Source organism: Gorilla gorilla, chromosome 7 (assembly GCF_029281585.2).
Source record: "Gorilla gorilla gorilla isolate KB3781 chromosome 7, NHGRI_mGorGor1-v2.1_pri, whole genome shotgun sequence".
Taxonomy (NCBI): Eukaryota; Metazoa; Chordata; class Mammalia; order Primates; family Hominidae; genus Gorilla; species Gorilla gorilla.
In genome coordinates, this window is record NC_073231.2 from 108,295,529 (window position 1) to 108,308,399 (window position 12,871).

Below are 12,871 nucleotides of genomic sequence, written 5' to 3' on the forward strand. Positions count from 1 at the left end.
TTGGGAGGCTGGGATGGGAGGATTGCTTGACCCCAGAAGGTGGAGGCTGCAGTGAGCCATGATTGTGCCATTGCACTCCAGCCAGGATGACAAAGCGAGGCTCTGTCTCTAACAAACAAAACAAAACAAAAAAGAGTCTGGGACCTCCTTCCCATTGCTCTTTCTCCCTCTCTTGCCATGTGACACACCTACTCCCCCTTTGCCTTCCACTATGATTGAAATCTTCTTGAGGCCCTCACCAGAAGTTGATGCTGGTGCCATGCTGCTTGTATAGACTACAGAACATGAGTCAAATAATCCTTCTTTCTTTATAAATTGCCAAGTCTCAGATATTCCTTTATAGCAATGCAAAATGGACTAACACAAGGCCTAAAGTTGCATACTATTCTGTTGGACAGCATACATTCTACTGGACAGGACACAGTCACATGGCCCCACTTGGATGCAAAGGAACAAGGAAACATGGCCTACTGGTGTGCCAAGGAAGTGAAAGAAGAGGTGTTGGGGAACAGCCAATATTTGCTTCTGCTCACCAAATATTTGTTTCATTTTTCCTTTTACACATAGAACACTGCCCCTTCCATCTGCGAAGATGAAGAGTTCAAAGTCCCAGCCAGTTACTACATTCAGCTCAAAAAACGAGACCTACAAGGTAGGTGTTGATGTGCATCACCTACCGTCAGGTGTGGATGTGGCTCCTTCTGTGCCAAATCAGCACTTACACCAGCCTGAGAATGAATACCCCCTTACATTTTGTGCCCTAGCCATCTCACTTGCCTCATTCTAGTCCTGGCCCTGCCTCTTGCCATGCTAATATAAAATGATGGAACACAGAATTGCTGCCTTTATCACTCATGTTTGGAAGAGAAAATAGAAGACACACAGCAGTCATTGTCAAGAGAAAATTTGAAATCCTCTAGGTGTTCATGCCTTCAATTAGGCTCTAATTTTTCTCTCTGGGAGGAACTTTCTATTGGTTTCTGTGGCTCCTGCAGCCACCCTCTAGCATGGTTTTCATTCATTGCACATCATCTTCCCTGGCCACAGTTGAAGTGTATATTTGGGGAATGCCCTTCTTGAGCAAGACTAGGGGCTCAAAGCTTTGAACAGTCAAAAAGCAAAAAGCCTGGGATCCTGGATTCAAAAACTTTGTAGGCTTCCTGTCTCTTTACCTCCAGTCAGTTCCATGTGCCAGTAACCCAAAGTTTCTCCCTAGACATACTTTTTAAGCCCGACTTATTTTCTTTGTTTCCCTTCTGCCTCCCTCTTCCCCCACGCCTTTTTCAACTTAATGGTTGCCACCTCACACTACCATACCTGGCTTAGAAGGCCACTCCCTTAATTTGATCTTTGGCAGAAGGCTCATCCACTTTGTTCAACTCAGAAATTTTCTTGGAACTTTGTTACTCAAAGCCTTGTTTTTTCTCATATCTTCCAGTTCAGAGTCTAAAAAAAGTTGGCGTTTCTGACTCAGCAGGACACTGAATTTCTGAACTGTATTCTTTTTTACTTCTGCTTGTAAATTGGCCAATTTTTTTTTTTTTTTTTTTGAGACAGAGTCTGGCTCTGTTGCCCAGGCCGGAGTGCAGTGGCGCGATCTCGGCTCACTGCAAGCTCCGCCTCCCGGGTTCACGCCATTCTCCTGCCTCAGCCTCCCGAGTAGCTGGGACTATGAGTAGCTGGGACTACAGGCGCCTGCCAACATGCCTGGTTAATTTTTTTGTATTTTTAGTAGAGACGGGGTTTCACCGTGTTAGCCAGGATGGTCTCGATCTCCTGACCTCGTGATTCGCCTGCCTCAGCCTCCCAAAGTGCTGGGATTACAGGTGTGAGCCACCGCACCTGGCCAATAAATTGGCCAATTTTTCCAGTGACCATCACTTTCTTGTAATAGTCTGTCCAGTGCAGTCAATAACAACCAACACACAGTACTAATGTGCTGCTTTCTAATTTCTTCCTATAGAGCTACAGGTTCAAAAGGCACAGGTGACAATTTTATCAATTTTTTTGCCAGTCTTTTTTTTTAATATTTATTTTTATTTTTGACATAGAGTCTCACCTTGTCAACTAGGCTGGAGTGTCGTGGTGCAATCTCAGCTCACTGCAACCTCTGCCTCCTGGGCTCAAACAATTCTCTTGCCTCAGCCTCATGGGTAGCTGGGATTACAGGCGCCCACCACCATGCCCAGCTAATTTTTTGTATTTTTCTTTTTTTGAGATGGAGTCCTGCTCTGTCAGCCAGGCTGGAGGGCAGTGGTGCGATCTCGGCTCACTGCAACCTCCGTCTCCCGGGTTCAAGCAATTCTCCTGCCTCGACCTCCCAAGTAGCTGGGATTACAAGTGCGCCCGGCTAATTTTTTGTATTTTTAGTAGAGACAGGGTTTCACCATGCTGGCCAGGCTGGTCTTGAACTCCTGACCTTGTGATCCACCCGCCTCGGCCTCCCAAAGTGCTGGGATTACAGGCGTGAGCCACCTCACCTGGCTTTTTTTCTTTTCTTTTTTTTTTTTTTTTGAGAGAGAGAGTCTCACTCTTCACCCAGGCTGGAGTGCAGTAGCATGATCTCTGCTCACTGCAACCTCCACCTCCTGGTGCAAGCGATTCTCATGTCTCACCCTCCCAAGTATCTAATTTTTGTATTTTAGTAGAGACAGGGGTCTCACCATGTTGGCCAGGCTGGTCTCGAACTCCTGACTTCAGATGATCCACCCACCTTGGCCTCCCAAAGTGCTGGGATTACAGGAGTGAGCCACGGCCCCCAGCTTGCCACTCTATAAAATGGATCTCCAGCCATCCACTCTGCCAAATCTGTTTCCTCACTGCCTACTAGCTGATGCACAAGTTGGTGTGTGTGTGTGTTAACAGCACTTTTGGTACTAATTTCTGTATCAATTGGGATGAGGAATTCTGGCTACTATTTCAAACAACCCTGAAACCTCACTACCTTAACCCAACAGAGTATTTCTTGCTGGCTTCACAGTCCAGGGTGGGGCTGTAGAAGCTCTGCACCCCGCAGTCACTCCACTCGGGGACCAGCCTGCTATCTGGGCCTCCAGTATGTTCCAGGGCCTCAGACTCCATCTCAGAATCCTCTGGATTTGGGGACACGTGAGAGAGACAGAATGAAGTATTTTACAAGAAATTTTAAAGACCATACCTGAATGCAGCACATAGCCCTTTTGTCTACATTCTGTTGGCCAGAATCCTAATATGCTTGGAAATTGGAAGCTGGGTAACATGCTTATTAGAATTGTGTGCAGTACAAGATTACATGGGCTGTGAGTCAGGATCCAGTGGATATGCTTGGCTTCTTTAGGGAAAAAATGCACAGATGCTTATAAAATCACAGGCATCCCTCAGAGATATTGCAGGTTCAGTTCCAGACCACCACAATAAAGCAAATATTGTAGTAAAGTGAGTCACACAAATTTTTTTGTTTCCGAGTACATATAAAAGTTATGTTTACACTATACTATAACCTATTAAATGTGCAATAGAATTATGTTTAAAAAAACAGGCCAAGCACGATGGCTCATGCATATAATTCCAGCACTTTGGGAGGCTGAAGCAGGTGGATTGCTTGAGCTCAGGAGTTTGAGATCAGCCTGGGCAACATGGTGATACCAAAAATACAAAAATTAGCTGAACATGGTGGCATGTGCCTGGTCTCAGCTACTCAAGAAGCTAAAATGGGAGGATCACTGCAGCCAGGGAAGTCAAGGTTGCAGTGAGCTGTGATCATGCCACTGCACTCCAGCCTGGGTGACAGAATGAGACCCTGTCTCAAAAAAATAAAAATAAAAATAAACAAAAAATAAAAAATGCTGTATTTAAAAAACCCCAATGTACATACTTTAAAATATTTTATTTTATTTATTTATTTTTTTGAGACAGTCTCACTCTTGTCCCCCAGGCTGGAGTCCAATGGTGCGATCTCGGCTCACTGCAACCTCCACCTCCCGGATTCAAACAATTCTCCTGCCTCAGCCTCCTGAGTAGCTGGGATTACAGGCACCTGCCACCACACCCGGCTAATTTTTGTATTTTTAGTAGAGACGGGGTTTCACCATGTTGGCCAGGCTGGTCTCGAACTCCTGACCTCAGGTGATCCACCCACCTTGGCCTCCCAAAGTGCTGGGATTACAGGCGTGAGCCACCGCACCCGGCCTAAAATATTTTATTGTTAAAAATGCTAATGATCATCTGAGCCTTCAGTGAGTTGTAATCTTTTCGTTGGGAAGGGTCTTGCCTTGATGTTGATGGCTGCTGACTGATTAGGGTGGTGGTTACTGAAGGTTGGGGTGGCTGGGGCAATTTCTTAAAATAAGACAACAATGAAGTCTGCCACGTTGATTGACTCTTCTTTTCACAAAGGATTTCTCTGTATCATTCGATGCTGGTAGATAGCATTTTACCCACAGTAGAACCTCTTTCAAAATTGGAGTCAGCTGACTCTGGGCACACTGCCTAAGAGTTAGCCCTGCTCTGTAAGGAGCAGCCAAAAAAGAAAAAGAAAAAAAATGGAAGCAATCCTCTCAAACCCTGCCGGTCCTTTATCAGCTCAGAATGTGGAAGATTCTAAATCCTTTGTTGCTGTTTCAACAGTGTTCACCAGGAGTAGCTTCCATCTCAAGAAACCACTTTTTTTTTTTTTTTTTTTGAGAAGGAGTCTCGCTCTGTCGCCCAGGTTGGAGTGCGGTGACACGATCTCAGCTCACTGCAAGCTCCGCCTCCCGGGTTCACGCCATTCTCCTGCCTCAGCTTCCCAAGTAGCTCGGACTACAGGCACCCGCCACCACTCCCGGCTAATTTTTTTGTATTTTTAGTAGAGACGGGGTTTCACCATGTTAGCCAGAATGGTCTCAATCTCCTGACCTCGTGATCCACTCACCTCGGCTTCCCAAAGTGCTGGGATTACAGGTGTGAGCCACCGCGCCTGGCCCCTTTCCAAAAGGTTTTCAATTTACCTTCCCAGAGCCATCAGAGGAATCACTCTGTGGCAACTATAGCCTTATGAAATGTATTCCTTAAATAACAAGACTTGAAAATCAAAATTACTCTTTGACCCATGGATTCTCAGAATGGATGTTATGTTAGCAAGCATAGAGACAACATTAATTTCCTTGTATATCTTCACTAGAGCTCTTGAGCAGTAACATTTTGAAAGAAATCTTTTTTCTTTTTTTTTCTGAACAGTACATCTCAACAGTGGGCTTAAAATATTTAATAAACCATGCTGTAAACAGATATGCCATCATGCAGGTTTTGTTCTTCCATTTATAGAGCACAGGCAGGGTAGATTTAGCATAATTCTTAGGGGCCCTGGAATTTTTAGAACAGTCAGTGAGCACCGGCTTCAAATTAAAATCACCAGTGGCATTAGCCCTTAATAAGAGAGTAAGCCTGTCCTTTGAAGCTTTAAAACCAGGCATTGCCTACTCTTCTGTAGCTATGAAAGTCCTAGATTGCATCTTCTTCTAATAGAAGGCTGTTTTGTCTACACTGAAAATCTGTCGTTTAGTGTAGCCATCTTCATTAATGATCTTAGCTAGATCTTCTGGATAATTTGCTGCAGCTTCTCCATCAGCACTTGCTGCTTCACCTTGTACTTTTAGGTTATGGAGACGGCTCCTTTCTTTAAACCTCATGGACCAAACTCTGCTAGCTTCAAACATTTCTCCTGCAGATTCTTCACCTCTCAGCCTTCATAGAACTGAAGTGAGTTAAGGCCTTGATCTGGATTAGGTTTTGGCTTAAGGGAGTGTTGTGGCGAATTTAATCTTTTTTTTTTTTGAGACAGTTTCACTTTGTCACCCAGGCTGGAGTGCAGTGGCGCTATCTTGGCTCACTGCAGCTTCTACCTCCCAAGTTCAAGTGATTCTCCTGCCTCAGCCTCCTGAATAGCTGGGATTACAGGCATGAGCCACTGTGCCTGGCTAATTTTTGTATTTTTAGTAAAGACAGGGTTTCACCATGTTGGCCAGGCTGGTCTCGAACTCCTGACCTCAAGTGATCCACCCACCTCGGCCTCCCAAAGTACTGGGATTATAGGCGTGAGCCACTGCACCCGGCCTAGATTTGTTCTTCTATTCAAACCACTCTAACTTTCTCCATATCAGCAATAAGTCTGTTTAGTTTTATCACTCATGTGTTCACTGGAGTAGCACTTTTAATTTCCTTCAAGAACTTTCCCTTTGCATCCACAACTTGGTCAACTGTTTGGTATAAGAGACTCGGCTTTCACCCTGCCTCAGCTTTCAATGTACCTTCTTCACTAAGCCTAATCATTTCCAGCTTTTGATTTAAAATGAGAGACATGCAACTCTTCTTTTTTACTTCAACACTTACAGGCCATTGTAGGATTATTAATTGACGTAATTTCAATATTGCTTTGTCTCAGTGAATAGGGAGGCCTATTCCTGAGACAGAAAAAGGACAGAGGTGCAGAATGGCCGGTCAGTGGAGCACTCAGAACACACATGTTATTAAGTTTTCCATCTTACATGGGCACAGTTTGTAGTGCCCCAAAACAATTATTTAGGTTGGTGCAAAAATAATTGCAGTTCTTGCTATTACTTTTAATGTCAAAAACTGCAATTACTTTTGCACCAACCTAATACAATAATTAAAGATCACTGATCACAAATCACCATAACAGATACAATAATGAGAAAATCTGAAATATGAGAATCACCAAAATGTGACACAGACATGAAGTGAGCACTTGCCATTGGAAAAATGGTACTGATAGACTTGCTTAAAGCAGGTTGGGAGGCCGAGGTGGGCAGATCACCTGAGATCAGGAGTTTGAGACCAGTCTGGCCAACATGGTGAAATCCCATCTCTACAAAACATGAACAAAAATTAGCTGAGCGACGTGGTGTGCACCTGTAATCCCACCTGCTCGGGAGAAGTGCGGTAAAGTGGCATGCCATAAAATGAGGTATACCTGTATTTTATTTTTTCATAGACATGTGTGGTTCAGTTTTTTTTTCTTAGCTGTGTTCCTGAGCAGCTGCAGATTGCTGAGCCTAGAGAAGTGAGAGGTTGTGAACTGGTAAACTTTTACTTTATTTTATTTTGAGACAGGTTCTTGCTCTTTTGCCCAGGTTGAGGTTCAGTGGTGCAATCATAGCTCACTGCAACCTCAAACTCCTGGGCTCAAGAGACCCTCCAGCCTCAGCCTCTGGAGTAGCTGGCTTTACAGGTATTTGCCACCACACCTGGATAACATCTTAAAAATCTTTTTAGAGATGGGGTCTTGCTATATTGCCCAGGCTGGAGTAAACTTTTATTTTAAAGCAGAGAAGTCTCAGCAGACAATTTTTTATTTTGGTAAACTTCAGAGACAGCTACTTAGTTCTTAGTCCCTGGTGCCATGGCAAGTGGGTACTCGAAAATTCTGAACGTTTTAATGTTGTTTTCTCAGGTGGGTTATCACATTGCATGCTTACAACTGACCAAGACCTTTTTTCTTTTTCTTTTTCTTTTTTTTTTTTTTTTTTGAGACAGAGTCTTGCTCTGTCGCCCAGGCTGGAGTGCAGTGGTGCAATCTTGGCTCACTGCAACCTCCGCCTCTCGGGTTCAAGTGATTCTTGTGCCTCAGCCTCCTGAGTAGCTGGGATCACAGGTGTGTACCACCATCCCTGGATAATTTTTTTGTATTTTTAGTAGAGACAGGGCTTCACTATGTTGGCCAGGCTGGTCTCGAACTCCTGACCTCAAGCGATCAGCCTGCCTCGACCTCCCAAAGTGCTGGGATAACAGGTGTGAGCCACTGTGCCTGGCCCTGACCCAGATTTTAAAATAAATCATCCTGTATTCACGGATTTATTTTTCCAGTTTTGGAGGAAATTATGAGGAGGGTGGATTAGTCACTCAAATCTCTGCTAAATTCAAGGAGACTGGAGCTTCCTACAGTTTAGATCTGGTTCCCTGGCAAATTGCCTGTGATTTGCTTTAACATTTATATTTCTCCTGCCAAGGGCATGCTATTTTCCTGGAACTGTGGTCTCTTTGCCATGATATTTATTCTGTATTTATCCCACAGACTCCGTGGCCGAGTTAATCGCTGATGGAGCCTGAACTGAACCCAAAGCCTTCCGGTGATTCTGATCACACACTTGGAGCGGCTAGAGAAGAAGACCTAGACAGATATAGTCATCAAATGGAAAAATCCTCAACATCCTTGTGAATGGCAGCATGTGAAGGTAAATCAGGGGTTGGGGTGGTCACCCATAGACAGCATTATGAATTCTTATTATTGTTAATATCTGTGACAGAAATTATTTGCCTCCAGGCCAAGCACAGTGGCTCATGCCTGTAATCCCAGCATTTTGGGAGGCCAAGGTGGAAGGATTGCTTCAGGCCAGGAGTTCAAAACCAGCCTGGGCAATATAGTGAGAGCCTATTTCTACAAAATAATTTTTAAAATAATAATAATAAAAAGAAGCCAGGTGTGGTGGCTCACCCCTGTAATCCCAGCACTTTGGGAGGCCAAGGCGGGTGGATCACCTGAGTGATCCTGAGTGACCTGATTGTTGAGAACCAAAAATCAGCCTGGGCACATGGTGAAACCCCATCTCTACTAAAAATTAAAAAAATATTTAGCTGGGCATGGTGACACAAGTGTGTGGTCCCAGCTACTTGGGAGGCTGAGAGCAAGAAATTTGGAAGGGGTCTGGGTCCCTGATGAATCCAGACCTCCCATTCCAGTTCTGGAATGCCCTTCCAGATTTTTATGTAAGAGAGAAATGAATTGCTATCCTGTTTAAGCCACTGTCACTGTGATCTTTCTGTCACTTGCAGCTGAGTGGAATCCTAAATGATAAAGTCTTCCATCTTTAGAATGAATATTCTGGATCAAGTAATCTTTTCTCTCTCTCTTCTCTTCTTTTCTTTGTCTTTCTGAGTCTGACTGCACATGTGATTGGAATGAGGAGGTCTGGTCTTTCCATTGCTGACCTCTTGCTGGCTGAGATCTCCTTAAAACTCTGACTTCTCTCACAACTTAGCCATTGTTGAGAACCAAAAATCAGTTCTACCCACAAAATGTCCTGGCAAACCTGGTAGACATTCTCCAAATACCCGTGTGGACAAAGTTTGAGGATGTGACTAAAATACCATCAAAATTAAAGTTAATTATAAATTTCCCATCATCTAAGAAAAGTAGGAATTATAAATCCCAGTGGGGAGATGTGAATTTGGCTGTTAGCAATAGTGATGAGTGTAGATTCTGGGGATAGTTAGTGAAGACATAAAACTTGGCAACTAAAGTCGTGGAGACAAAGCTCCTGCTTGGGACATGGGTGACCCACACCATACAAAACAACGGCAACCACTCAGATCTTCCTTCAACTGGAAACTGGTAATTATCCCTTATTTTAAATAGTTGATTTAAAAAACATCAAGCAGCCAGGCATGGTGGCTCACGCCTGTAATCCCAACACTTTGGAAGGCCGAGGCAGGTGGCTCACTTGAGGTCAGGAGTTCGAGACCAGCCTGGCCAACATGGTGAAACCCTGTCTCTACTAAAATACAAAAATTAGCCAGGCTTGGTACTGCATGCATGTAATCTCAGCTACTCGGGAGGCCGAGGCAGGAGAATCACTTGAAACTGGGAGGTGGAGGTTGCAGTGAGCCAAGACTGTGCCACTGCACTCCAGCTTGGGTGACAGAGCGAGACTTCATCTCAAATAAATAAATTAATTAATTAAATAAAATAAAAAACATCAAGCCAAACAAATGGCTGCAGGAGATTCCTGGCCCCCAGAGTTACCAAGAGTAACACCCAGAAGAGTCAGCTCAAATGCTCAGCAACCTTGGATGGTTCTCTCTGGTTTGCCCCAGAGTATGGGTTTTGTCTATTTTTCAAGATAGCCAACTAGGGACATCTGGTTCTGGGAAGATGAAATAGACATATTTCTCCCTAGTTTTTCCCACTGAGTATAACTAAAAACCCTGAAAAATTATATAAAAACAAACATAAGAAACCCAGAGAGATGGAGAGAAGAAGACAGACCAACTAAGGACATTGAGTCCAGCATGGTGGTGAATCCCTGGGTTTTCCTTTTGATTCTGGCCCTTACCCCTGCAAATGCTACCAAATGTTGAGTGGGAGACTAGATGTCCCATCTCATGAGGCTGTAATGTAAACTGTGAATATAAAATGCATATGTAGAGCCTACTGCCAGGGTGGTATGAGAGAGGGCAGAATAGAGGGCCAAGAATTTCATCCCTAATAGGAGATAATGACCCCCACCCCCGCAGCCCCACTTTATGGAATCCATGGAGACCACATGAGGGTCCTGGACTTCTACCCCTAACTCACAGTAATGAGCCCCTGCAACGGCCTTTCCACTGGAGTGGTGGCAGAGGAGCCCTAGCAGAGAGTCAGGACTTTCACCACTGCCTAGCAGTAACAAGGTCACTCTGCACCTTGTGGCCTCAGTGGCCATATGTAGTGTAGTAACCAGGCATCCCTACCTCTACCAGCCAGGGAAGTATCAATGCAGGCCTATTGGAAGGCTGGAACTCTCACTCCCACCTAGCAATAATAATAAGTACTCTTTCCTCTATCAGATATAAACAGAGTCAACTGAGAGATCTGGATTTCTACCTCCATTTAGCAGTAATGAGGCAGAACTCCTTCTTCCCTTGCCAGAATAATGTCATAGAAAGCCACCAGAAACAGAAGGTATTGATAAGATCCGAAGTCTCATAACACCCCCAAATTCCAAGTTTAAATAAAAAATTGTTCATTATGAATGATCCAAAAACCATGAAGGTCTCAAATTGAATGGAAAAAAAAATCAGTGGATGCCAACACCAAGATGACAGAGATGTTAGAATGATCTTGAAAAGATTTTAAAGTAGCCATTATAAAAATGCCTCAATGAGCAATCAAGAACAAGCTTAAAACAAACAAATAAGCAAACAAAAACACTCAGCAAAGAAATAGAAAGCCTCAGCAAAGAAGTGGAAGATATGAAGTAGAACCAAATTAAAACTTTAGATGTGAAAAATACAATAACAGAAATTATAAGCTCAATGAATGGGCTCATCAGCAAAATAGAAGGCACAGAGGAACAAATCAGTAAACTTGAAGATGGAATGATAGACATTACCCAATCTGAACAGAGAGAAAATAGACTTTAAAAAAATGAACAGAATTGCAAGGACTTGTGGGACTGTAACAAAAGGGCTAATATTTGTGTCACTCAATTCCTGGAAGAAGAAGAAAAAAAAGAGGGCAATGCTGAAAAGTATTGGAAGAAATAATGGTGAAAACTTTCCAAGTTTGGCAGAAACATAAGCTACAGATTCCAGAAGATGAGTAAAACCCAAACAGAATAAAACAAAAAAAATCCAGGCCAACACACTTCATAATCAAATTTCTAAAAACTGAAGATGAAGAAAAAATCTTGAAAGCAGCAAGAAAAGAACAACATGTTACTTACAGAGGGAAAGAAATCAATCTTAATGACTGGATTTTTCATCAGAAACCATGGATGCTGGAAGGAAGTGGCACAACATTTTTCAAGTGCTGAAAGAAAAGAACTGCCAACCAAGAATCCTGTACGCAGTGAAAATATCCTTCAGGAAACAAAGGGAAGTCAAGGCATCCTCAAACAAAGGAAAACTAAAACTGTGTCATCAACAGACATGTTTTAAATAGGGAAAGGGAGTTCTTGGAAAAAAAAGAAAACGATAAAAGAAGTAATCTCGGAATATCTGGGAAGAAGAAAACACATGGTAATAAAAATATGGGTAAATATAATAGATTTTCCTTTCCTAAATTGTGTTTGATGGTTGAAGCAGAAATTATAACACTGTTTGATGAGGTTCTAAATGTATGTATAGGAAAAACTTAAGACAATTATGTTAGAAATAGGGAAAAGTAAAGGGGCATAAAAGGAGGTAAAGTTTCTACCGTTCACTCAAACTGGCAAAATGAAAACTATAAGAAGTTATGTATATGTAATGAAGAGTAACCACTGAAAAAATATTTGTGAGGAGATATACTAGAAAACACCGAAAATCGGCTGGATGTGGTGGCTTATGTCTGTGATCCCAGCACTTTGAGAGGCCAGGGTGGGAGGATCACTTGAGGCCAGGAGCTTGAGACAAGCCTGGGCAACATAGTGAGACCCCATATCTAAAAAAAAAAAAAATTAGCTCGGTGTGGTGGTATGCACTTGTAGTCCCAGCTATTCCCAAGGCTGAGGCAGGAGGATCACCAGAGCCAAATGGAAGAAGTTCAAGTTTACAGTGAGCCATGATCATGCCACTGCACTCTAGTCTAGGTGACAGAGTGAGGCCTCTTTTCTAAAACAAACAAACAAGATAAATCAAAATGGAATTCTAATAAATGTTTAAGTAACCTACAAGAAAGTAGTAAAAAGAAAACAGAGAAATAAATTTTAAAAAACCAGAAAGAACAAACAGAAAACAAAAAATAAAATGGCAAACTTAGGCTGGGTGCGATGGCTCATGCCTGTAATCCCAGCACTTTGGGAGGCAGAGGTGGGTGGATCACTTGACGTCAGGAGTTCAAGACCAGCCTTGCCAACATGATCTCTACTAAAAATACAAAAATTAGCCAGGCATGGTGGTACACACCTATGGTCCCAGCTACTCAGGAGGCTGAGGCAGGAGAATCGGTTGAACCCAGGAGGCAGAGGTTGCAGTGAACTGAGATTGCGTCACTGTACTCCAGCCTGGATGACAGAGTGAGACTGCATCTCAAAAATAAATAAATAAGTAAATAAATAAAAATAAAAGAACAAAAACGTGATCCAACTATATGCTATGTACAAGAACCTCTCTTCAAATATAACGACAGAGGCAGGTGGAAAGTAAAAGGATGAAA

The 12,871-nt window shown here is 43.0% G+C and overlaps 1 protein-coding gene across 1 annotated transcript in view; it reads left to right on the forward strand.

Moving 5' to 3' along the window:
* Nucleotides 1-12,871, forward strand: part of LOC129524177 (uncharacterized) — a 110,279-nt gene that overhangs the window by 47,908 nt on the left and 49,500 nt on the right. The window contains exons 3-4 of the mRNA XM_055348785.2: nucleotides 568-652; nucleotides 8,051-8,210. The gene's annotated coding sequence lies outside the window, so the exon portion shown is untranslated. The remainder of the gene's footprint in view (nucleotides 1-567; nucleotides 653-8,050; nucleotides 8,211-12,871) is intronic.